At 50.4% G+C, this 24988-nt stretch overlaps 1 protein-coding gene across 1 annotated transcript in view; it reads left to right on the top strand.

The window, feature by feature from the left end:
- The window catches only part of NPAS3 (neuronal PAS domain protein 3), a 1515755-nt gene that overhangs the window by 782997 nt on the left and 707770 nt on the right, over nucleotides 1-24988 (top strand). The window lies entirely within an intron of this gene.

Raw genomic sequence — 24988 nt, 5'->3', positions numbered from 1 at the left:
TTCCTGTAACAATTCATTGACTTATGAATATGATGATGTAATGTTTATGTTATGGTACAAAGTGCTAAATTAGCAAGTTTTAATGTTTTTAAATAATTTTTGAATTTTTTTTTTACATTTGTGGAAAACAATTGTGTATATGACTTGTACATGTTACTACCTAAGTTTACTCATTCTAATAAATGTATGGAAATGTTTTAACAAACAGATATGCTTCATGGTTTTAATGGTATCTTTATGGTCCACATACACTTAGTTGTAAATTTGGTAATCAGTGCAACACTGCAACCCATTCCTTTATTGTAAATCATCCCCTAGGTGGGATCCCAACTTCACTGACTTCCAGGAGAAGGAACTCTATCTTAGGAAATTGCCATTTGTAAGGAAGGCCTTTTAAGGGTCCCTGTCTCTGCTCTGCCACACGTTATATAACTCCGGGAGGATATGGCTCCTCTGGAGAGCCTGAGGGGAGGTGGGAGACAAGAGATTTTATTTTCTGGGGGGAAACGCAGACATAGTCACGTTAAGGGCTTGGTTCGTAGAGTCCTCCTTCGTCAGAATGAGGGGGGGTGGGGCTGGGGCGGGGGGTCATTGATATAGCAGTCCGAGGAGACCTTCAGGTTCGTGCCCCTGAAGCGGGGTGCAATGCTCTTACAAACACTTTGAGAATGTGGGCTTGGAGTATCAGAAATTGGGCAGTTACATTCAAATTTGTTCCGAATAGGGCCCCCAAAATAGTTCCTGCCTTGCTCCAAAAAGATAGTGCTGCCTCTGTGTGCTTATATATGTGTGTGTGCGTGTACATGCACGTGTGTGTGTGTGTTTGTGGATGTGTGTGGGAAGTGCATGTGTGTTTACACTAAACAAGGGGCATATTAACAAGGGCCGGCGATAAATATCGCAAAGCGCGCTTAGCGCTTGCATATTTAGCGCCGGCTATCTCTGGAATTTATCGCCCGGTTAGCGCGTAATCAACAGGCGATAAAAATTCCAGAGATAGTGGGGATATCGCAGTTTTCCACGATGGAAAACGGCGATATCCTAGAAGATAGGGCCTGTGGTCTTAACCACAGAATTCACCCCCATGTGAAGTATGCCTTAGTCAAGAATTTAACAGACGTTAAATTCCTGCGTTAAGGCATACTTAACGCGATTTAAATAATCGCTACCCTTCCTTGTTAATATCATAAAGTTGCCTTCGCAATATTTTCCCTGGTTGGTTTCACAACCACGCCTACTTTGCATCTCATTAGCGATGCAAAGTTAGGCGCGCTGGAAACGGGCACTAAGTCAGCAAAACACGCAAAAGCGTGTCTTTGCTGATAAGGCAATACAATTATCGTCGCTTTTCGGCCGAAAAAGGCCGCAAAAGAGTTGATAATTTTATAGCGCCGCCTTGTTAATATGCCCCTTAGTGAGACAGGAGTGTCCTATGGCGACAGGTTTGTTTTAAAGCCACCAGCATTGCTTTAATAATGCACCTCATGTTATTACTTTCTAAATCAACCAGTGGACGAGAAGGAAGGGGCCATTCCCCAATAGTCGAAGGTCTGATTTCAGTCCCACGAGTACCCCAGATCCTGAGAGGGAGGGGTCGAGGGCAGCCCTGAGCACCTTCTTGACATGAGAAACCCCTGTGTTTCGGAGGGTTTGTCCCCCCAGCCGCTGCTGCCACCGGATTTTCAGACTTCCAGCTCGATTAATCTTGGCGCTCGTGTGTGACGCGTTGTGTGGTGCACACCATCTCTTATAGGTTTATGCTTCAAGCAGTAGTCGCTTCAGGGATCCGGCCTCATGGTGATATGATAGGGCTTCTAGGCGCCAGTGGTAAGGGGGATAGGCAAGTTGTGGTAAATAAAATAATTACCCTGGCATAATTTCTAGGCATTAACAATTAGCATGTATCAAATGAGAGGCAGAGAGTCCGTGGTGTCCAAGTTAAAAGGGCTTTATTCCAATAACTCGAGTTAAGGGAGAATCTGTTCCATCACCACTGAGGTTCAGGAAGGGTCTTCTAACATTTAATAACAATGAACAACATATATACATTTTGTCTTGTACATAGGGCGTAGGAAGGAACGCTTGTGACAGAGCAGAGAAAGAAAACAGATAAGAGCATGTGGGCGTACATGTGGGTGTACACTTTATGAGTCATAGGTAGGTGATAGGTAGGTGTCATAGGTGGGTGGTACACAGAGGAGGAGTTTGCATGACCAGCTGGAACTTTGCCCTACTTGTGTGCAACTTGGTCATGACGTGCAATTGACGTGTAACTGGGAGGAGAGCTGACTTTCAGTCTAGTAGAGAGACCTTCAGTGTCAGGGCGACCAGCACGTCTTGTACTATCTGATATCTAGAGATATCTAGAGTCGGGGATGTATTATCTGAAGTAAAGGTTGCTCGTCACTAGGAATCAGAAAAAACATATATTTCTTCGTTCATTGCGTGGGGCTGTGGGGGCTGTGAGCTTTCTATGGATGCAAGCACTGTGATTTCATTTAAACAGAGACAGAAAAGCTAGGCCCTATCTCAGCAGACGGGTTCTGTTTACCCTCCTCACTGGGCAGGAATGTGACTCTGTACAGCAGGCAGATAACTGTAATTCATAATAATATCTTGGCAACCCTTGCTGGGTCTTTCTGCTGAGCTAGAAGCATGCGAGGTCAGAGATACGTAAATGCAGCCTTCAGTGTGTCAGGAGTCATGAAAAACCCTTATTTCAGAAAGTGGTTCAGACTGACCCACAAAAAGGGTTTGCCATGATTTATTTAAAAGTGCACAATGCAATTACATGGGCTTTATGCTAACTTAACCTTTCTTACATGGGAGACTTGATGACAGGCACCTTAATGCAGGACGTGATTGCAGGGGCCTTGTGATTCAGGCCACTGAGAGAAATATGCATGGGTGACATGCACACATATGTAACATAGGGTAACATAGGGTACCCGTAGGGGGCATCTTGGTCAGGCAAAATTTCATTTTCCTCATTCTCTCCTTGTCCCCTACGTATCTCTTTAGGATACATCTATATTCATGAGACCGGATAGTGGATCATACAGCATCATTTGTTCGTCCTTAACCCTTTGTATACTTGGATGTGGAACACATGCAGTTGCACACAGGCCGCAAATGGCCGGGCCACACTGCAGACAGAGACAGCAACCAAATACCATAAGTAGGATCATTCCTAGGAAGGACAATACTTTCCATCCCCAAGCAGATATCACACCCCAGAGCCAACTGGACCAAGTCCATGTGCCTGGGTCTTGATGTATGCCATGAGCAATCTTGTGGAGCCTTGTTATCGCTGCATACACAGATGGCGCGTTATTCGGGATGAAAACGCAACAACTAGACCGGATCACGCTACAAGCTCCGCCCCTATCCGCCAAGATGACGTCTAGAACGAGACGATTTTGAAGAACGACAAGTCTAATGGCAGACTGCTCCTGGGTCAAGTTCGCCAGGGCAGACGCAGTCACATTCACTACTGCTTCAAGAGTTCTTGTTAATTTGGGTATCAGTTTACTGTTTTGGACAGGACCTATGAAGAAAAAGAATCCTTTGTTGAAATCTGTATATTGCTCCCAAGCTGTTTTAGTCTGATCAATCCCTGAGGCATCTGTCTCTCTCTTTACTCTAACATGTTCTAGTCGTGAATCTCTATGATAATGGGATGGGGCCAAGAATACAGGTGGCAATAAGAATGCTATATAACAAGTCCCACCCCAGTCTAAGGGCAGATGTACATAGGCTGTCTGACCCCAAATGAAATAGGTATGGCGTGATGTTTTGAAAGAAGAGAGTCCATCATCATTAAACTCTACTACAACTGTACACTCGCTGTGTCCCATATGTACTGAGCCTTTCTTATTAACACATAAATCACCTTTTGCTGGTAGAACTGAAATAAACGGTGGACCTGTATTTTGCTTGGGCTGAACATTTAACATTATAAAATTAACGGATGCATTTCCCTGCTCGTACTCTTCATTCTCTAGATCGGTTCCCTCCCTTTGAGGAAATCCGTCTTTGTCTGGAAAACATGCTTCATTCATTACTTTATTCAGGTTTCCATATATCCAGCCACCTGGATAAGCTATGTACCTTCTATCTATTGAGGTCATTAAGGGAAACCATGCTCCACATGAACCATTGTGTGAGAACGGCAGAGGATAGAAGGGCAGAATTCCCTTCGCCTTTTGATAAGGTGGCAGTTGGCCACATACCCAGCAATCAGTCGCATTGATGGTCTGATGAGAATGGTGTAACATTTGAATAAAAGTATTGTTACGCAATGCAAGTCGATATGACAATTCATGGGGTGGCAGTTCACTAAATGTATGCTCTATGGTGCTGTTACTGGAAGAGTGTATATGTGGGGAAATAGGAAAGAAAACATGTAGTAATAAACTGACACAGATTATAACAATGCACAGAATAAAAAGAATGATCAAAGTAACTATACATCTACTGCGTAATAGTTTGCAGTATTTTTCTCTCATGTTTCTTTTCTTACTATTCTTGTATGTGATCTTATACATGTCAGAAATCTTAGTCTAACCGATTCACCACCGAGTGGACTTAGACAATTAAACTACGTCTGACCTACTAGATCTTAACTTAGATTTATACTCCTGCTGTGGAGTCTTTTCTAGTAAAAGCGGCGCAAGCGGCGCAAAGTCTGTATTGTTTGTAATGTTTTTAGTATCTGTATTAGATTGTCCAAAGTGTCTTTTATAGTGTTGAGCGTGAAGTTTCCCTTGCGTCCTTCGACTTTCAGCGCGGTCCTCGTGGTCAGTAGCACCAACTTCGGCGTCTTCCAACGTGGCTCAAGGGGGCTTGATCGATCAAAGTTCCGGAAACAAATGAAGTTCCCAGCAACTATGGCGTGTTCCTTGACCTGGGTGTTGTCAGGGAAGGCGGCAGCAACCTGTGAATGACAAGAGAGTAGTGCAGACATCAAGGAAGCCAGGTAATCTGTCAGCATGTTACTGTCAACATCAGTTATTTTATTTTAGGCATAGGCGTACCCCCCAAATCTTTGCTAGTTTCGTCTTGATTATCTGATTATGTCTTTCTACAAGGCCTGCTGCTTCAGGGTGTCTTACACAATGGAATTTCCAAGTATATCCTAACAGAAGAGACACTTGTTTCATTAATTCAGAGGAGAATGGCTGACCGTTATCAGAATATACGACCCGAGGCAATCCATACCTGGGGAAGTACTCGCGCACTAATTGCCTGGCTGTTGTCACAGCAGTATAATCTGGAACTGGATATGCTTCTGTCCATCTAGATAGTGTACACACAACTACCAAGACATACTTGTAACCTCTACATTTGTTCATTTGGATATAATCCATCTGGAGGACCTCAAAAGGGTGGTCAGGAGGATGAAATCCGCCTTGTTCCACCGGAATGCCTTTACCTGGATTGAACTGGCAACAGATCATACATGTTCGTACTTTCTGTTTCGCTGCTGCACGCATGTGCCTGTTAAACCAGATATTCTGTAAGCTGTCTATCATTGCCTTTTCTCCCAAGTGTGCTGGACTATGTGCTGTGTTTATGATTACTTGTACCATAGAATCTGGAAGAAACCATGTACCTTTTCCCTTAGTCATCCAACCTTGTTCAGTCTGGACCCCTCCTTGTTCAGTCCATTTCTTTATCTCATCTGCAGTGGCATGTGTCTGTATGTCGAGTATGTCTTGTGTGGGATCCCTGACTGTCATACATGTTATCAGTAATGGTACCTCTGTCCTTGTCGTGTCTGTTGGTGTCTGGGCTGTCTGGGCTGTAAGTTTAGCTGTTCGGTCTGCCAGGTCATTACCCTGGGAAATGGTGTCTGTAACTTTGGTGTGAGCTTTACATTTCAGGATAGAAATGGCTGTAGGTAAATGTATAGCTTCTAACAGGGCTTGAATAAGCTGGCCGTGCTGGATCTTGGTCCCATGGGAGGTCAAGAAACCTCTCTCCCTCCAAAGTACCCCGAAATCATGAACTACGCCAAAGGCATATTGTGAATCGGTATAAATGTTTACTTTCAAGTGCTTAGCTCTTATGCAGGCTTGTGTCAGAGCGATGAGCTCTGCTGCTTGTGCTGATAGTGTGTCTATTCTTTTGTGGTCACAGCATAGGCTGCTGCTACTAACTCTCCTGCACTCGTTCTCATGCATGATCCATCTACATAGAGCGCTAGGTCAGGGTCTGGAAGTGCAATATCTGTCAGGTCTTGTCTTGGTCTTGTCACTATATTCATTACTTCCACACAGTCATGTGGTGGTGCATTTACTGTACTTGAGGGCAAAAGTGTTGCAGGATTCAGAATATTACAACGTCTGATCTCTATGTGTGGTTGAAATAATGTCAGTTCATATCAAATGTTGTGTCTGTGTCCTGTTTAAGAGAACTTCCACTGCATGTGGTACACTAAAAAATAAAAACTGGCGCTTGACATAATGCTCTTATTAATTCCTCAAATGCCAAGGTATGTTCTTGTGTCCTGTGTTGTCAATTGTATGAGTGGTTTGGCTAGATAGGCATACTGGAGAATCCATTGCCTGCAGTATGAAGTGAGGCCAATGAAGGCCCGTACTTCCTTTTTGTGTCTTGGGCTGTGAAAGGCTAGAAATTAACTGAATGAAAGGTTTGTGTTAGCTGTATACCCTCCTTGGAAAGTAAGTGTCCAAGGTACACCACTTGCTTTTCACAGAATTGCAACTTTGAAGGGGAAAATGTAAAACTGTCAGTGATGCAATTGCGCATTCTGGTTCTGAACGTGCTGTAATTAGGATGTCATCTACGTACAAGTAGGGCAGTGTTGGGAGGCATATAAATACTGTCTGCGTAATGAGACTGAGCGTGTGTGAGACCGCACTACAGGACGCATGGCTCTAACTGAGTGAGCTGCAGGGCTGAAGGGTGTGTGAGACTGGGCTGCAGGGCCCTGGCTGTGCATCTTCCCAGCTGTGCATCCAAGGGGCAGGTCCCAGCTGTCTTTTTAATGCTTGACTGTAAATACTAGGGCTCATTGCAAGAGCGAAAACTCCTGCCAATTATTCTGTTTACACTACGAGGGGAAAACTATTCATTTGCAAGCATGCTTTTATCTGAAGTCAATGAAGCTTTCAGTGCTGGCTGTAAGGAAGAGCAACTTGACCCCCCCTTTATATAAACAATTTCTCTGCGGCTCATCAAGTTTTTTCTCTACACTGCCTTCCCCTTCACCATGATGTCACCCACAGGGCGGTTCCTCCACCCTTTCAAAACTCTGAGAGCTAAGAACAGCTGCCAAGTTACTGACGAGAGACCTTAGTCAAATTGCAAGCATTCTTTATCTGCATGCGAAGGAAGCCTGAGTCAGTTGGAGGACTGCCAATAACTGTCCGCGGAAGAGAATTGGGGAATGGCCAATAATAACAAGACAGGCATTGCTCGGTGCTCCAAGAGGGAAAAGCCCTCCCTTTACAAAATATCTTTCCCCGGGAGTCAGCTCAAGGTCGAAAAACACATTCTCTGTAATTCAAAACATATCTGTACCCAGGCATCCTAAAATCAGTAATTAATAAGGACATATTTTTTTTGTAACCTAGACACATGCTAGCATTTGAAAATAATTATATCATAAAATATTGTTACTAGCTGCAAAGGAAAAAAGAAACTTTTTGAAAATAACATGTGAAAACTCCATAATTTTGCATTGCAGAACCAACATTTTCATAATTAAGTGTGCAAGCTCTTCTATTCTACCTATTAAAAGGGCCAGATTCATCATTTTTCAAAGAACCATGTTTTCTAATTGAGGTTCAAAAAAAACCATGTTGTCTAATTGAGTGGATTAACTGTCACACGCTATTCTAAAGTGCAGCTTGCATTGGGAAAAAATAATAATGTATATTTTGTAGAACAAATTTTAATTTAAAAAAAACACACGGTTGCATTACACTAATTAAAAGCACATTCTATGATGGGTCTGTTTTATATTTCCTTCTCAACCGTGAAAACATTAAAGCACCCTCCTTGCAAACCCTTATCTCAATCCGACTGGTTTATTTACAGCTTACCGACCTCTGAGTCAAAACACATTAAATCAAGTGTTCCAAGGCAAACCTACACAAATACACGGACGCATTTGAAATAGAATGTTAAATGAACACTTCTTTACTCTCCATGCAAGATGTTACCATTCAGTCAGCAAACTGACAAAGCACATAGGCAGACCCAGCAACTAATGAAAAAGAAAAAAATCAAACCATCAATCAACTAGATACTCACTGATTTTTAGTGTCAGCTCACATAACCATGCATGTGAGCTACACAGCCATGAAATCGTGCCAAAACGCACTTCCAAACTACGCCAAAAAGACACCTTTCCCTCCACCAATTTCCTTCAAACTACTTTGCCGCAAAACTAGACACTCCCAAGTTTCAGCCGATCCTGCAGACTCAGTTAAGAACTATTTAGCACACCACGAAATCTCGGCCTAAAAGCACGCACAAATCAAAACAGCTCCATTTTCCAAAAATACACATTAGCCAAACACACCCTTTCGCTCAAGCCAAAAATCCCCAAAATTCAGCACATCTGGCCATCCACCTCCTCTACCGCTGATCCCACCCCCGGGCCCCTAGCGCACCTGGAACACCCCCAAAATAATTTCTCAATTTTCAGAAAAACGCCCATTGGATAACATAGCAAATCGCACCTCCGCACAAAACATGCTTTTTCCACCATTTCCACAGCTCAGATCCTTTTCAAATTTGTCATCACAGTAGTCCAAGCGATTCCCTAAATCCTCACCAAAAAGCAACCAAATCCCTCCACTGGAACGGGTACGAATTCCCTCTCAAAAACATGCCCCCCGCAAACACCAAAAAACGCCAAAATCCCTCAACACCTTGTTAAACAGCATGTTAAAACAAATACTGCCTTCTCAATACAAGATATTAACTCTTTTGCAGCTGAACGTAGACACTGAAGGCTGAAGCACAATCATTCCCCAATGACTGCAGTACATGGGAAAGTCATGAACTCATCTCTCCACGTTATCACATAACACGTACACACATCTTCAAAACGTTTTCTCCAAGCACTTGAAAGAGATCCAGCTCTCTCCTGCCTAACGTAATGATAACAAGCTCTGCACAAACCATAACCACATGGCGCTATTCACAAGCCATATTCACAAGAAACTCAACAAGTTATAATAATGACGTGCTCTTCATAAACCATATTTACAAGGAGCTATTTACAAGGAACTCTGATGCTGCCAGCTTCTTTCTACATACTCTAAAGGGTACAGGTGGTGGCGTTCGCGACCTACTGGGTGTTTCTGAGGAGGTCACTCTAGCTAGTTCTTTTTCTTTCGCTTTTTCCGCTGCTTGTTTAGTTCTCTCTGCTTTATTAAATTCTTTCTCTATTCTCCTGTGTTACTATTTGCGCCACAATTCAATGGCATCTTTCTGAGAGGGTCTTGATTTCTTTTTCCATAGCGATTCCTCTACTCTCATAATGCATTCTGAATCCCATGTTCCTGAGATAGGCCATCTATACTTTTCCTCCAGGTCCTTTGTATAGTTTACCCATAAATACAAAAACAAGATGGCGTCTAATCCATGCTTATTATACATATAATGACCAGGTGTGTCTCTAGGCGGGATGTTAACTGCCTCTTCTAGTATACCTTTTCTGGTCCCTATCTGACGCAATTTTGAAAACAGTGGCATGTTGAAACCAATATTCACAAAATAGACTGAAACAATCAACAATCATTCACACACAAACAAATATTAAACACTAAAACAGTTACAACCTAAACTGATACAGAGAGCTAAAACATGTACTTGAAAAACTTTATGCACTGGAATACAGTACAACCATACCGGTCTCAAAAATGAGACACGTCTTGACCGTTTCCACGTTTAACCGTGGATCCGTCTTGACCGTTTTCATATAAAATGAACCCGTCTTGAAACTTTATGCATTCCCCATAGTGGAACTCACCGGGAAGCAGGACTTGAAACTTGAAGGCCTCGGACTTCTACGCATCTACGTCCACGTCTACGCATGCGCCTCAGAACAGGTGGACCTCTGGAAACCTCGGACCTTGCTCTCTCACGGGTTGGGCTCTGGTTGGGATGATCCGCGATCCTCACCGCCTCGTGTGGACACCTGGTCGCAGTCCGTCTCCTCCGTGGGCCTGAGGGAGTAAGCAGGAAATCCCACTGCGTGCACTTCGGAGTCCGTCACGGCTGTAGAAGGGGGCAAAAGCTGGACCTACGTCGCCGGCGCATGGGGAAAGGGATAGTCCTGTTCGGGCGCCAAATTAATGTGGTAAATAAAATAATTACCCTGGCATAATTTCTAGGCATAAACAATTAGCATGTATCAAATGAGAGGCAGAGAGTCCGTGGTGTCCAAGTTAAAAGGGCTTTATTCCAATAACTCGAGTTAAGGGAGAATCTGTTCCATCACCACTGAGGTTCAGGAAGGGTCTTCTAACATTTAATAACAATGAACAACATATATACATTTTGTCTTGTACATAGGGCGTAGGAAGGAACGCTCGTGACAGAGCAGATAAAGAAAACAGATAAGAGCATGTGGGCGTACATGTGGGTGTACACTTTATGAGTCATAGGTAGGTGATAGGTAGGTGTCATAGGTGGGTGGTACACAGAGGAGGAGTTTGCATGACCAGCTGGAACTTTGCCCTACTTGTGTGCAACTTGGTCATGACGTGCAATTGACGTGTAACTGGGAGGAGAGCTGACTTTCAGTCTAGTAGAGAGACCTTCAGTGTCAGGGCGACCAGCACGTCTTGTACTATCTGATATCTAGAGATATCTAGAGTCGGGGATGTATTATCTGAAGTAAAGGTTGCTCGTCACTAGGAATCAGAAAAAACATATATTTCTTCGTTCATTGCGTGGGGCTGTGGGGGCTGTGAGCTTTCTATGGATGCAAGCACTGTGATTTCATTTAAACAGAGACAGAAAAGCTAGGCCCTATCTCAGCAGACGGGTTCTGTTTACCCTCCTCACTGGGCAGGAATGTGACTCTGTACAGCAGGCAGATAACTGTAATTCATAATAATATCTTGGCAACCCTTGCTGGGTCTTTCTGCTGAGCTAGAAGCATGCGAGGTCAGAGATACGTAAATGCAGCCTTCAGTGTGTCAGGAGTCATGAAAAACCCTTATTTCAGAAAGTGGTTCAGACTGAGCCACAAAAAGGGTTTGTCGTGATTTATTTAAAAGTGCACAATGCAATTACATGGGCTTTATGCTAACTTAACATTTCTTACATGGGAGACTTGATGACAGGCACCTTAATGCAGGACGTGATTGCAGGGGCCTTGTGATTCAGGCCACTGAGAGAAATATGCATGGGTGACATGCACACATATGTAACATAGGGTAACATAGGGTACGCGTAGGGGGCATCTTGGTCAGGCAAAATTTCATTTTCCTCAAAGTACAGCAGCTTGGATAAGAACCAGGTGAGACCCGGGCAGTCCAGGGAGCCTGGCAGTGCCATGCCTGGCACCGTGAGCTTTAGGTCGGCTCTTGAGAGGAGCAGGCCGGTGTTTGGCAAGACTCACAGCTGTCCTTCCTACCATGGCCTTGCCTTGTGTGTGCAGGTCACGTTTCAAGTGCAGATTCAAACGGAGGGATGTGGCCGCAGCAACAAGTGACCACAGAGACTTGGGGCCCGTTGTACCAGAGATGCACAACGTCGTTGAGGCTTATTTACAAGACTGCGTCACTTGTGCACCACGTAAAGTGGTACATGTGTGACGCGGGACTCTCATTTCCATTTAGCCACGCAAAGCCAACTGCGTGGTTTTGAGTGGCCGCATAAATTATGCATAAGTCCACACACCGCATATCGCAATCCGTACACCTCCTGAGGGTAAACATGATGATTTCTCCTTGTTTTGTCCTCTTTCTCTGTGCGCTGCAGCGGACATCGAAAGAGGAAAAGGCCTCTGAGGATTGTTTTTGTGCAGGAAGGTACCCGTTCCCCAGGGTGATAAGTTTGACAGTTTTTCCGATTCATAACGTTTTTTTGGGCGAACCATACTGAATGGTGATTTGGAAGGTCGAGAAGTGGAAATAACGTCCACATTGTGATTTGGTGCAGAGTGCACCAGCGCTTTGCAGCTGCAGTTCTGGTAGCAAACTATTGAACCCTGGGCCTTGGGTGCTGTGTTGGCAGCCTCTGGAGGGTCGGAACGATGATTTTTAAAGCAGACCGGGTGCCTTTAAGAAACACAGGCTGCCTAAAAAGATTTTGGGGCATATTAACAATCGTTGCTGGCCGTGCTTAGCGATAATAATATTATCTCAGGCTATCTCCGGTATTTATCACAACGCGTTACTCCAGGGCGATAAAAATTCCAGAGCTAGCGAGGTTATCGCCCTTTTGCAGGGAACGTCGCTGGTTTTCCAGCGATGTTCCCTGCAAAACGGCGATAACCTTGCTGATACGACCCACAGGGTCATATCAACATAATCCACCCCCTCTGTTAGGGACGGCTAAGTCAGGATTTTAGCAGACGTTCAGTTTTGGCGAAAACTGCCGTTTTTGCCAAAATCTAATGTGTGCTACAATGCTGGGGCAGCCTTGTAAATATCGTGATGAAAACATCAGCGATATTTGCAAGGTAGTCCGTCCGGGGTACGCCCAGTAACGCCCTCTTGGCATCTCATTGGAGATGCAAAGGGAGGCGTTGGGAAAAAGGATGCTAACATGCGATTATGCATGTTAGCACCCTCTTGTAAATAGGGCGCTGGTTTTATCTCCGCTTTTTTGGCTTTGTAAGCCAAAAAACCAGAGATAAAGCCCTTGTAAATATGCCCCCAAGGAATGTAAAGAGAGGGATTGTGGTCTGCTGTCCCTTCGGGGCCACCATCCTTGGATTTGTAGCCAATTAAAAGAGCCACAAATTGTGACCAACCTAAATAGTGTTCATTAGGCAGACCGCTCTGCGATGCAGCGTGAATGGTGATTTAACAAAACACACAAATATCACAGAGGTCACTTTCGAAAATCAAAGCCTATTTGCGGAGTGTCAGTTCGCAATTTTCAGTCTTTCTTTGTGATTGAACCCTGAGTCCACCCGGCTCTTGGTGACTTCATGATATCAGCCCATCAGAAGGAAGCTTGCGGTCACCCTGGAGAAGAGGAAGAGGGCGCGAGCTTTGGGGCGAGAGGGTTTGTTTTAGCCTCGTTTCTGTCCTCTATGCTTGGATCTCCGGGGTACACGTGGTCGAGAGTGGAGGCTGTGAGTTTGTTTTCCAGATAATGTCGAGGGTCACCAGCGTGCCGACGATAATGCGGAATTACGCTGCGATGGGAACTGGGAGCCCATCAGAAGGCACTGGGTAACGTCCAAAGTAGGTCTGGGCTTGAAAATTCCGTTCCGCTCACGGAATTTGCGGAATTTGGGTAATTTTGCATTCCACGGAAAACGCGGAATCGCCAAAAATTCCACGATTCAGGGCTTCACTGAATTTTTTGCTTGTTCGCTCTTTCAAAATGCGTGTTTGCAAGCTTTTTCTCTCCGAGCATGCAAACAGCATTCGCGAACAGAGAAAAAGCATCACGAACGGGCAGAACAAGCAATTCCGCATGCTCGCTGAAATTTTGCATATTTGCAGAGATTTTTTACTGTTTTGCGGAGCTTTGCGTAGCGTGACTAAGCAAAATCCGCCCACTCCAAGTCCAAAGTAGATGGCCTGCAGTGCCCAGGTGGAAGTGCCAAAAGTTAGGGCACTGAATGGGTGAGGTACACCCCCGTGAGGTCAGACCAGGTTGGTGATGGCCCTGTGGTGCCATCTCCGTGCAGATCTCTGCCGCAAGCACAGCTTGGCAGTGCCAGTTTGGAGATGTCCGTGTGATGCCCAGCAGGTGCACAGCCTGCTCTGTACAGGCTGGGAGAGGTGCTCTCTTTCGAAGGGGCTCTGTGGTGCCAGCAGGGTCCAAACTTGGGATGAGGATGGGTGAGGTAAAGCCAGTTAAGATGCCCTGGCAGTGCCCAGCTATTGGACTGCCCTCTGGTGCCGAGGTTGAGGGCACCCGTACGCTCCCTGGGTGGCCTTGAATGTTGAAGTATAAGGCAGATGGCAATGAGGAGGGTCTTGCCATGCCCAAGATGAGCACGCCTTGTCGGTCCCAGGTTGAGTAACGCCCTGCAGTGCCAGGTTGAGTAACGCCCTGCGGTGCCCACATTGTTTCTTCCTGGGGTGCCCAGGTTGAGAACAGGCGGGCAACTAGAGCCAAATTTCAGGGCGGGGGCTGAAAAATATTTTGTGTGGGGCTAATTCTTCCAACCATAGACAGAGTGGCTGTAAGAAGGGGTGAAAACACAACAAAAGCCTCATTTACAAGTACATGGTCTTTTAAAGACCTGTTACGTACTCGCGAAGCTGTGTCAGCCCGGGCTGACACACACAACGGGGGGTGTGAGGGGGGGCGCTGAAGCCCCGTGAGCCCAATGGGTGTTGCACGCCTGGTTGAGAATGCCGTGTGGTGCCAAGTGCGGCCACCCTTGGGATGTTAAAGGGTGGGATATATGCCACACAGAAGGGCACTGCAGTGCTCACCTTTAGTTTCTGAAGAGGTGTGGCGCAGCGCCCAGACAGCTGACTCCGGAGCACGGGGTTCACGGTTTGATTCCCGGCTCCAGCGGCAGCTCAGCCCAGCACCATGTGACTCTGGGCAATAGTTCTCTTAATCTTCCCGACGGCCCCCAGCGCCTAGAGACCCTTAGGGGTGATTAGTTCACGCTTTACAAATACTGGGTTACTATACGGTGCCTGCATCCAGGACGCCGGCGGTGCCAGGTATGCCCGTCCGCCCTCCTCCCCCGGCGGTGCCAGGTGTGCCCGTCCTCCCTCCTCCCCCGGCGGTGCCAGGTGTGCCCGTCCTCCCTCCTCCCCCAGCGGTGCCAGGTGTGCCCGGCTGCCCATCCGCCCTCCTCCCCCGGCGGTGCCAGGTGTGCCCGTCCGCCCTCCTCCCTCCTCCCCCGGCGGTGCCAGGTGTGCCCGGCTGCCCGTCTGCCCTCCTCCCCCGGTGGTGCCCAGTGTGCCCGGCTGCCCGTCCGCCCTCCTCCCCCGGCGGTGCCAGGTGTGCCCGGCTGCCCGTCCGCCCTCCTCCCCCGGCGGTGCCAGATGTGCCCGTCCTCCCTCCTCCCCCGGTGGTGCCCAGTGTGCCCGGCTGCCCGTCCGCCCTCCTCCCCCGGCAGTGCCAGGTGTGCCCGTCCTCCCTCCTCCCCCGGCGGTGCCAGGTGTGCCCGGCTGCCCATCCGCCCTCCTCCCCCGGCGCTGCCAGGTGTGCCCGTCCGCCCTCCTCCCCTGGCGGTGCCCGGCTGCCCGTCTGCCCTCCTCCCCCGGTGGTGCCCAGTGTGCCCGGCTGCCCGTCCGCCCTCCTCCCCCAGCGGTGCCAGGTGTGCCCGTCCACCCTCCGCCCTCCTCCCCCGGCGGTGCCAGATGTGCCCGTCCTCCCTCCTCCCCCGGCGGTGCGAGGTGTGCCCGTCCTCCCTCCTCCCCCGGCGGTGCCAGGTGTGCCCGGCTGCGAGTCCGCCCTCCTCCCCCGGTGGTGCCCAGTGTGCCCGGCTGCCCGTCCGCCCTCCTCCCCCGGCAGTGCCAGGTGTGCCCGTCCTCCCTCCTCCCCCGGCGGTGCCAGGTGTGCCCGGCTGCCCATCCGCCCTCCTCCCCCGGCGCTGCCAGGTGTGCCCGTCCGCCCTCCTCCCCTGGCGGTGCCCGGCTGCCCGTCTGCCCTCCTCCCCCGGTGGTGCCCAGTGTGCCCGGCTGCCCGTCCGACCTCCTCCCCCAGCGGTGCCAGGTGTGCCCGTCCACCCTCCGCCCTCCTCCCCCGGCGGTGCCAGATGTGCCCGTCCTCCCTCCTCCCCCGGCGGTGCGAGGTGTGCCCGTCCTCCCTCCTCCCCCGGCGGTGCCAGGTGTGCCCGGCTGCGAGTCCGCCCTCCTCCCCCGGTGGTGCCCAGTGTGCCCGGCTGCCCGTCCGCCCTCCTCCCCCGGCAGTGCCAGGTGTGCCCGTCCTCCCTCCTCCCCCGGCGGTGCCAGGTGTGCCCGGCTGCCCATCCGCCCTCCTCCCCCGGCGCTGCCAGGTGTGCCCGTCCGCCCTCCTCCCCTGGCGGTGCCCGGCTGCCCGTCTGCCCTCCTCCCCCGGTGGTGCCCAGTGTGCCCGGCTGCCCGTCCGCCCTCCTCCCCCAGCGGTGCCAGGTGTGCCCGTCCACCCTCCGCCCTCCTCCCCCGGCGGTGCCAGATGTGCCCGTCCTCCCTCCTCCCCCGGCAGTGCCCGGTGTGCCCGTCCTCCCTCCTCCCCCGGCGGTGCCAGGTGTGCCCGGCTGCGAGTCCGCCCTCCTCCCCCGGTGGTGCCCAGTGTGCCTGGCTGCCCGTCCGCCCTCCTCCCCCGGCGGTGCCAGGTGTGCCCGTCCGCCCTCCTCCCCCGGCGGTGCTAGGTGTGCCCGGCTGCCCGTCCGCCCTCCTCCCCCGGTGGTGCCCAGTGTGCCCGGCTGCCCATCCGCCCTCCTCCCCCGGCGGTGCCCGGTGTGCCCGGCTGCCCGTCCGCCCTCCTCCCCCGGCGGTGCCCGGTGTGCCCGGCTGCCCGTCCGCCCTCCTCCCCCGGCGGTGCCCGGTGTGCCCGTCCGCCCTCCTCCCCCGGCGGTGCCCGGTGTGCCCGGCTGCGAGTCCGCCCTCCTCCCCCGGTGGTGCCCGGTGTGCCCGGCTGCCCGTCCGCCCTCCTCCCCCGGCGGTGCCAGGTGTGCCCGTCCGCCCTCCTCCCCCGGTGGTGCTAGGTGTGCCCGGCTGCCCGTCCGCCCTCCTCCCCCGGCGGTGCCCGGTGTGCCCGGCTGCCCGTCCGCCCTCCTCCCCCGGCGGTGCCCAGTGTGCCCGGCTGCCCGTCCGCCCTCCTCCCCCGGTGGTGCCCAGTGTGCCCGGCTGCCCGTCCGCCCTCCTCCCCCGGCGGTGCCCGGTGTGCCCGGCTGCCCGTCCGCCCTCCTCCCCCGGTGGTGCCCAGTGTGCCCGGCTGCCCGTCCGCCCTCCTCCCCCGGCGGTGCCCGGCTGCCCTCCTCCCTCCTCGAGCCTTCATTGGCATGCATGTCCCACCCTCGCCCGGGGCTGATGAACACGTCATGGTGATCCATCAGGCCTGACCCGTAATATCCGGTCCCCCGTGACTGCTTGTCAATGCTCCAATCACCGCGGGTTTCATACATTATCTGGCCACTTAGGATGAAAGTTATGGCCAGCGGAGGGGGGGGGGGGGGGTGGAGCCCCCCTTCCCGGGTCAGCAGGACGCGATGCGAGGAGCCCCTCCCGCATGAGTCCTAATGACGGGTCATACTAGGCCTGCTGAGGTGGGGGCCCGGGAGAGGGGCCCCAGACCCCGGCGGGGGCTGAATCTCTGCTCGGTGTCACCGGAGGCCGGCCCGGACCTGGGACAGCAGCCTCACACCTGCGTGCGCTCACCTGCACTTGGGTGTGAGCCCTAATCACCCACCTGTGTCTCTCCTATGCATTCACCCACCTGTGTCTGTCCTCCAGACACCCACCTGTGTCTGTCCTCCAGACACCCACCTGTGTCTGTCCTGTGCATTCAACCACCTGTGTCTCTCCTGCACTCACTCTCTTGTGTCTGTCCTGACCTCACCTGCGTCTGTCCTGACCTCACCTGTGCCCGTGTCTGTCCTGCACTCACTCTCTTGTGTCTGTCCTGACCTCACCTGCGTCTGTCCTGACCTCACCTGTGCCCGTGTCTGTCCTCCACTCACCTGGGCCCGTGTCTGTCCTGCACTCACCCACCCGTGTTTCTCTTGCCCTTCGCGGAGTCGTGACCTGATGAGCGTGAGATCTAAAGTGAGGAGCTGAAAGTGTTTTCGGCTGCAGAGAGATGAGAGTTGAAAGTCTCACCCTGTGCTGCTCCAGGAGCGGGAAAAAGCACTTCAGTGAGGGTAGGTGGCTGTCCGGGCTGCTGAAATGTGGAGTCCACGGCTGAGGAGCGCAGGCGGCTGTCCGAGCTGCTGAAATGTGGAGTCCACGGCTGAGGAGCGTAGGCGGCTGTCCGAGCTGCTGAAATGTGGAGTCCACGGCTGAGGAGCGCAGGCGGCTGTCCGAGCTGCTGAAATGTGGAGTCCACGGCTATGGAGCGCAGGCGACTGTCCGCAGTATTATTCAAGACAGACTGAGGTGTTGACATCTTGAGAGGCCTGCGACTGTCCAAGGGGCTGAAATTCTGAGTTTGAGGTTATTGCGGGCACCTGTCCGGGGTGCTGAAATTCTGAGTTCGAGGTTACTGCGGGCACCTGTCCGGGGTGCTGAAATTCTGAGTTCGAGGTTATTGCTGGCACCTGTCCGGGGTGCTGAAATTCTGAGTTCGAGGTTATTGCTGGCACCTGTCCGGGGTGCTGAAATTCTGAGTTCGAGGTTACTGCGGGCACCTGTCCGGGGTGCTGAAATTCTGAGTTTGAGGTTATTGCTGGCACCTGTCCGGGGTGCTGAAATTCTGAGTTCGAGGTTACTGCGGGCACCTGTCCGGGGTGCTGAAATTCTGAGTTTCAGGTAATTGCTGGCACCTGTCCGGGGTGCTGAAATTCTGAGTTTGAGGTTATTGCTGGCACCTGTCCGGGGTGCTGAAATTCTGAGTTTGAGGTTATTGCTGGCACCTGTCCGGGGTGCTGAAATTCTGAGTTTGAGGTTATTGCTGGCACCTGTCCGGGGTGCTGAAATTCTGAGTTCGAGGTTATTGCTGGCACCTGTCCGGGGTGCTGAAATTCTGAGTTCGAGGTTACTGCGGGCACCTGTCCGGGGTGCTGAAATTCTGAGTTCGAGGTTATTGCTGGCACCTGTCCGGGGTGCTGAAATTCTGAGTTCGAGGTTATTGCTGGCACCTGTCCGGGGTGCTGAAATTCTGAGTTTGAGGTTATTGCTGGCACCTGTCCGGGGTGCTGAAATTCTGAGTTTGAGGTTATTGCTGACATTGTCCGGGATGCTGAAATTCTGAGTTTGAAGTTATTGCTGACATTGTCCGGGGTGCTGAAATTCTGAGTTTGAAGTTATTGCTGACATTGTCCGGGATGCTGAAATTCTGAGTTCGAGATTATTCTTGCAACACGCCTGATGTCCGAGAGGCTGAAATTCAGAGTTTCCGATTGGTGAGACCTGCCCGAGCTGGTCAAGTTCTCATTCTGTGTCACAACATCTGGTGAAAATGAGTTATCTACGGAGGGGTAAACGCGTCCTTCGCGTGTGCGTTGATCACAACTGTTGTCAACTCGTGTTCACTTGCTAGAGTAGAGATCTGTGCCCAGGCCGGTCCAAATTAGGGGTGCCCCCTAAAATGGGAAGGAACCCCTCTTTCTGTGCTTGTGACCTGCACGGTGCAAGGGAAGCGCTTGTCTCGCTGTATTCGCACGAGGCGCTTGACTCTGTTTCAATGTGTTACTTTAGCTGACACGCCCGGCTTTCCCTTTCATTGCACACTTCAAGCTGCAGTTCGGGGGAGGTGGGGGGGAGGGGTTTGCAGGTTTCATCGTATCTTCCACTGCCCCCCCCCCCCCCACCCCACACACACTTTCAGGAGAGAAGCCACCCCAGGTAATACCCCCCTCCCCCCGAGGGACACCCCAACACCCATGTAGTATTCCAGCACCCGCACTTTCAGGAGGGACCCCTCCCCAGGTCTTTCACCTGCCTGTCATGGGGGACCCCCAGGTCTTACACCTGCCCGCTGGATGCTGCCCCCCACCCCTGAACCGTGGCTCCCATGATCAGCCGGGCTGTAATGAGGCTTTACCCTCGCCGTCAGATCACAGGAGCATCCGCCCCTCGCCCTCCCATGAGGCGCCTCGACGCTGCTTCTTGGAGCTGGAAGATGGGGCGGTCCTATCGCTTCCGCTGCCTCCCTCCCTAACCCTCCCTGTCCGGCTCATCACCCGCCATGCCCCCCCCCAACAGATCCTCCACTGCCGTGTCTATGATGGGCGTCTCAGAACAGGGGCCCTGGGGGCTGCAGGGCCCGCCTATAATTGCAAGGTCATAAGATGGGGTCATGGGTCACGGGGAACTTGGCGTCCAGAAACGGCTTTCAATGGGCATAGAGTCTAGAACCGGGCTTCAAACAGGTAACTGGAGTCTAGAACCGGACCCTGGTGACTAGAACCGGAACCTGGAGTCTAGAACCGGAACCTGGAGTCTAGAACCGGAACATGGAGTCTAGAACCGTGCTTCAAGCAGGTAACTGGAATCTAGAAAAAGAACCTGTTGACTAGAACCGGAACCTAGAGTGTAGAACCGGAACTTGGAGTCTAGAACCGGAACGTGGAATCTAGAACCGCGCTTCAAGCTGGTAACTGGAGTCTAGAATCAAAACCTGGTGACTAGAATTGGAACCGGGTGACTAGAACCGGAACCTGGAGTCTAGAACCAGAACCTGGAGTCTAGAACCAGAACCTGGTGACTAGAACCAGAACCTGGAGTCTATAACCGGAACCTGGTGACTAGAACTGGAACCTGGTGACTAGAACCGTAACCTGGAGTCTAGAACCGCGCTTCATGCAGGTAACTGGAGTCTAGAAGCAGAACCTGGTGACTAGAACTTGAACCTGGTGACTAGAACCAGAACCTGGAGTCTAGAGCCGGGCTTCGAGCAGCTAACTCGTGACTAGAACTAGGCTTGGAACAGGAATCTGCCCTGGAGAGCTGGGCTTCGAATAGGAACCTGGAGTCTAGAACCGGTCTTTGAATGTGAACCTGGCATCTAGAACTGGGCTTCAAAGAAGACCCTGATGAGTAGAACTCAACTCTGAACAGGAACCTGCCCACAGAGCTGGGTTCTGAACATGAACCTAGCGCCTAAGGTTGGCTTTGAACAGAAACTTAGCGCCTAGAACTGGATTATCAACAAGAAACTGAAGTCTAGAACCCGGCTTTAAACAGAAATCTGACATCTAGAAACGGCTCTCAAACAAGGCTTGGAGTCTAGATCCAGACTTCAAACGGGAATCTGTATTCTAGAAACGGCTCTCAACAGGGCTTGGAGTCTAGAACCGGACTTCAAACGAGAATCTGTATTCTAGAAACGGCTCTCAAACAAGGCTTGGAGTCTATATCCGGACTTCAAACAGGAATCTGTATTCTAGAAACGACTCTCAACAGGGCTTGGAGTCTAGAACCGGACTTCAAACGGGAATCTGTATTCTAGAAACGGCTCTCAAACAAGGCTTGGAGTCTAGAACCGGACTTCAAACGGGAATCTATATTCTAGAAACGTCTCTCAACAGGGCTTGGAGTCTAGAACTGGGCTCCAAACAGGAATCTGGTGTCTAGAACTGAGCCGTGACCAGGAACGAGGCGTGCAGAGCCGGGCTTTAGACAGGCCTCTGGCATCCAGAACCGGACTCTGAATGCAAACTTGATGTCTAGAACTGGGCTTTAGAACTGGGCTCTGAGCAGGATGAACCTGCCGTATGGCACCAGGTTCTGAACAGCAGCCTGATCTCTAGAGCTGAGCTTCAAACAAGAACGTGGCTCTAGAACTGAACAATCAAAAACAGCCTAGAATCTAGAACCAGGAACCGGGCACCCAGAGCTGCGCCTCTAACCAGAACATGGCGTCTAGAACCTAGGCTCTCTGGGGATGGGTTTGTATGACGAAAGGTCGGTACTAGCCAATCTGATGTTACCATAGCACTGGGCCGAATGCAGTTCGTACAGTGACTCGTACAGTGACTCCCTGGCAAAGGTTCATTACCGCACAATCTGTCAACATGATTGCACTGGTCCGGAAGCAGTACTGACCGAGCCGTGACTAGAGGTGGGCGGAATTAATATAGTCGCGCTACGGTGAAACAGTAAAAAATCTCTGTGAGCACGCAAAAGTTCAGTGAACATGCTGAATTGCTTGTTCCGCCCATTCGTGATGCTTTTTTCCTGTTCGGGAATGCTGTTTGCGTGCTCAGGTGAAATATCTCGGAAACACGCACTTTGAAAGCGCGAACAAGCAAAAAATTCCATGAAGCCGCGGATCACGGAATTTTTGGCAATTCCGCGTTCTCCGCGCAACGCAAAATTACCCAAATTCCTTGAGCGGAACTGAATTTACTGCCCAGGCCTAGCCGTGACAAGGGTCCGGTAATAGGACTCCTGCCGTCATTGCACTGGTCAGTGGCAGGTTTGAACACTGGCCTCCTGCCAGGGGTCCGGTACTAGACCGCCTTCCGCGGCCAGCCCTGTGTCTCTGTCCTTCAACACGAACAAAATAACATAACAGCAGGCACCGCCTTGAACAAGTAAATGAATATTTTATCACCCATCAAACTCCAGGAAGATCAAATGGCTTAAACATGGATAGATCACAGAAGTGGCACCGCGGGGGCCGTTCAGAGGCGCGGCCCGTGCGTCAGAGGACGCGCCGGGCAGCACTGGCGTAAGGGCAGACTTTTATCAAACTATGAGTGCCTGACAAGTGCTCCTGCTCGGAGTCTTCTATCCTGGGGGAGGGCCTTAGGGGTGCACGAAATGCACTTAATTTGCCATCGCATAACTACGCAACATTTAGGGGAAATTGCACAAAAGTTGTGTCATTACATGAAATGCAAATCTGTCATTTAGCTCTATATTTTAGCGTGAAGTGTGTCATCATGTCAATTTTTGACATGAGGGTACATATTGCACTGAAAAAGCACAAAAAACACGGGCTCATTTATGAGGCCGTGCGTCACTTTTACTCCGCCGGTGTGTCACTTTTTGTGACGCACCAGCGGAGTAAAAAATGTGCCTTCTTGCGCCATATTTACAAAGTGACGCATCTAGGTAGATGCGTCACTTTGTAAACCCCTGCGCCACATTATACCTGTGCCAGGTATAATGTATGCAGGGGGGGCGTTTTGACGCAAGAAAGGGTCGTAGAGGTGAGGCAGTGAAATCTATAAGATTTCACTGCGCCACTTCTAGGATACAAATGCGTCTATTTCTTACGCCTGCCTCACAGCAGGCGTAAGACTGACGCAGGCCCTTTCACACGGGGCTTGCCCCATGTGAAACGATAGATTGCTGTAGTTGCGTCACTTTTGTGACACACTCCAGCCCTGCGTCTCTTTTGCGCCATACAGATACGTCAGAAATACTGACGTATCTGTAACTGCTTGCGCGAAGATGCGTCATAATGTAAATATGACGCATAATTGGTGTCGCAAGAAGGACGCCGTGAAAAGTGACGCATCGCTGTTTTCACGCAGCGATGCGTCACTTTTCATAAATGAGGCCCACAGTGATCGCTGGCGTTCTGGTTGTCTTGTTGCTTGTCTTCCCGCGCGCTACAATTTTGCTGCAAGTGACTGAACAATGGCGCAATGTGGCATAAAGGTGTCATTTGGGGAATTTCGCATAACAGGGAATTCCAGATATTTCATGAATTTTGCTGCCGCAGTTTAAATTCCACCCGGGCAGTGACGTATTAGATAGTTTTACACAATAAGGGGATATGAAATAGCGTAGTCAGGCCTAGATCAGATTATCAACCCTCTATTCAGATATTTGCGCATTCCATCCCAATTTTAAGAAAGCTCTAGTGTTAGGGTGCACCATGTCAAGTCTTACAATATTGTAGGGTTTGGGTCTTCCAATCCAGTTCTGAGGGCATTTAAGATCTTGGTTCACTATACCACCTCTCAACAATATTAGAATATTTGGGTCAACCAAGCCAAATCTGAGAGCCTTCCAATATTTGGCCCTAGAAATCAACCCTTAAACATTCTGACATTAGGGTCTACCATCTCAATTCTGAAAGCATTCTAGTATTTGTGTCTACAGTTTCATTTCGGTATTTAGGTCTCCCATCCCATTGCTGAGAACATTCCAATTTTTGGGTGTACCCTCCCAGTTTCGAGAACATGGGGTATACAAGCCCAATTCTAGACTCTTGGGAGTACAGGGCTGGCTCTGGTAATATTCCCCTGTTCCAGTCCATAAAGTCAAAATTGGGGAATTTCCTGCACTTGAGCCTTAGATAGGGCTCATATAACCAATTCACAAAAGAGATTTCTTTCCATGAAAACATTAGGTAATGAGAGAGGTGATCATTTTGGGGTCCCCCCTAACCTAGGGCAAGGACCAAGCAGATGCCTTGCACTCAAAGAGCATATCATGCTGAACGATTCACTGGTGGTCCCATCCTCTTAGGACCACCCCAAGCACAGTTATGGGCAAAAAAACAATCCCAACCAAAGGCCCTGCAAAGCATTATGGGACGAGATTAGCAGTGGGCAGTGAATATTATAGTATCCAATATCAAAATAATTCTACAAAGAGCTGCAGTTCCACTGGTCGTCCCTAGATGTCCCTCACGAGTCAAATGCAAAACCATTGAAACCCTTTCATCAAACATTTGCATTTGCATTTGAGGGGCATCTAGTGAGGGACATCTAGTAATGACTAGTTACTAGATGTCCCTCACCACATGCAGGGCGCAGACTGCAGGTCTGGGCTGGGTTTGATTCCGGTTCCCAGGCCCAGCACCTCATGCAGGGCGCAGTCTGCAGGTCTGTGGCGCAATTAGTTTCAAAGGCCTCCTCTGGGTCCTTGATTTGCGACGGGGCTCCCAACACCCTTGAAACCCCCCTGCCCGCCTCCTTCTGTTTATAGATTGTTCATCTGTTCTAACCCGGCCCTCACCACGCAGTTTCTTTTTATATGAGAGATCCCGGCGCGGGAAGCTGCTGCCAGTTTTTAATCAGGATTCTGCGGGTTTCATCCGGTGTTAACAGGCTCCGCTGCTCCCCGGGCTCGGGAGCGCCCCCCAGCCGGACACATTTTTACAATCTGGTTCTTCGCCCCCTCCTTATTTTTGGGGTCTCTTTTCAAACCGGGTCTGTCTGGTGCCGCCTTGCTTCTCCACGACTCTGTCCTGCCTAAGGACAGGTAAAGACCATCCAGTCCTAGGGTGACAGGCTCTGTAC

The sequence above is a fragment of the Lissotriton helveticus genome, chromosome 9 (assembly GCF_964261635.1).
Source record: "Lissotriton helveticus chromosome 9, aLisHel1.1, whole genome shotgun sequence".
NCBI lineage: Eukaryota > Metazoa > Chordata > Amphibia > Caudata > Salamandridae > Lissotriton > Lissotriton helveticus.
This window is presented reverse-complemented; position numbering and strand designations above follow the sequence as displayed.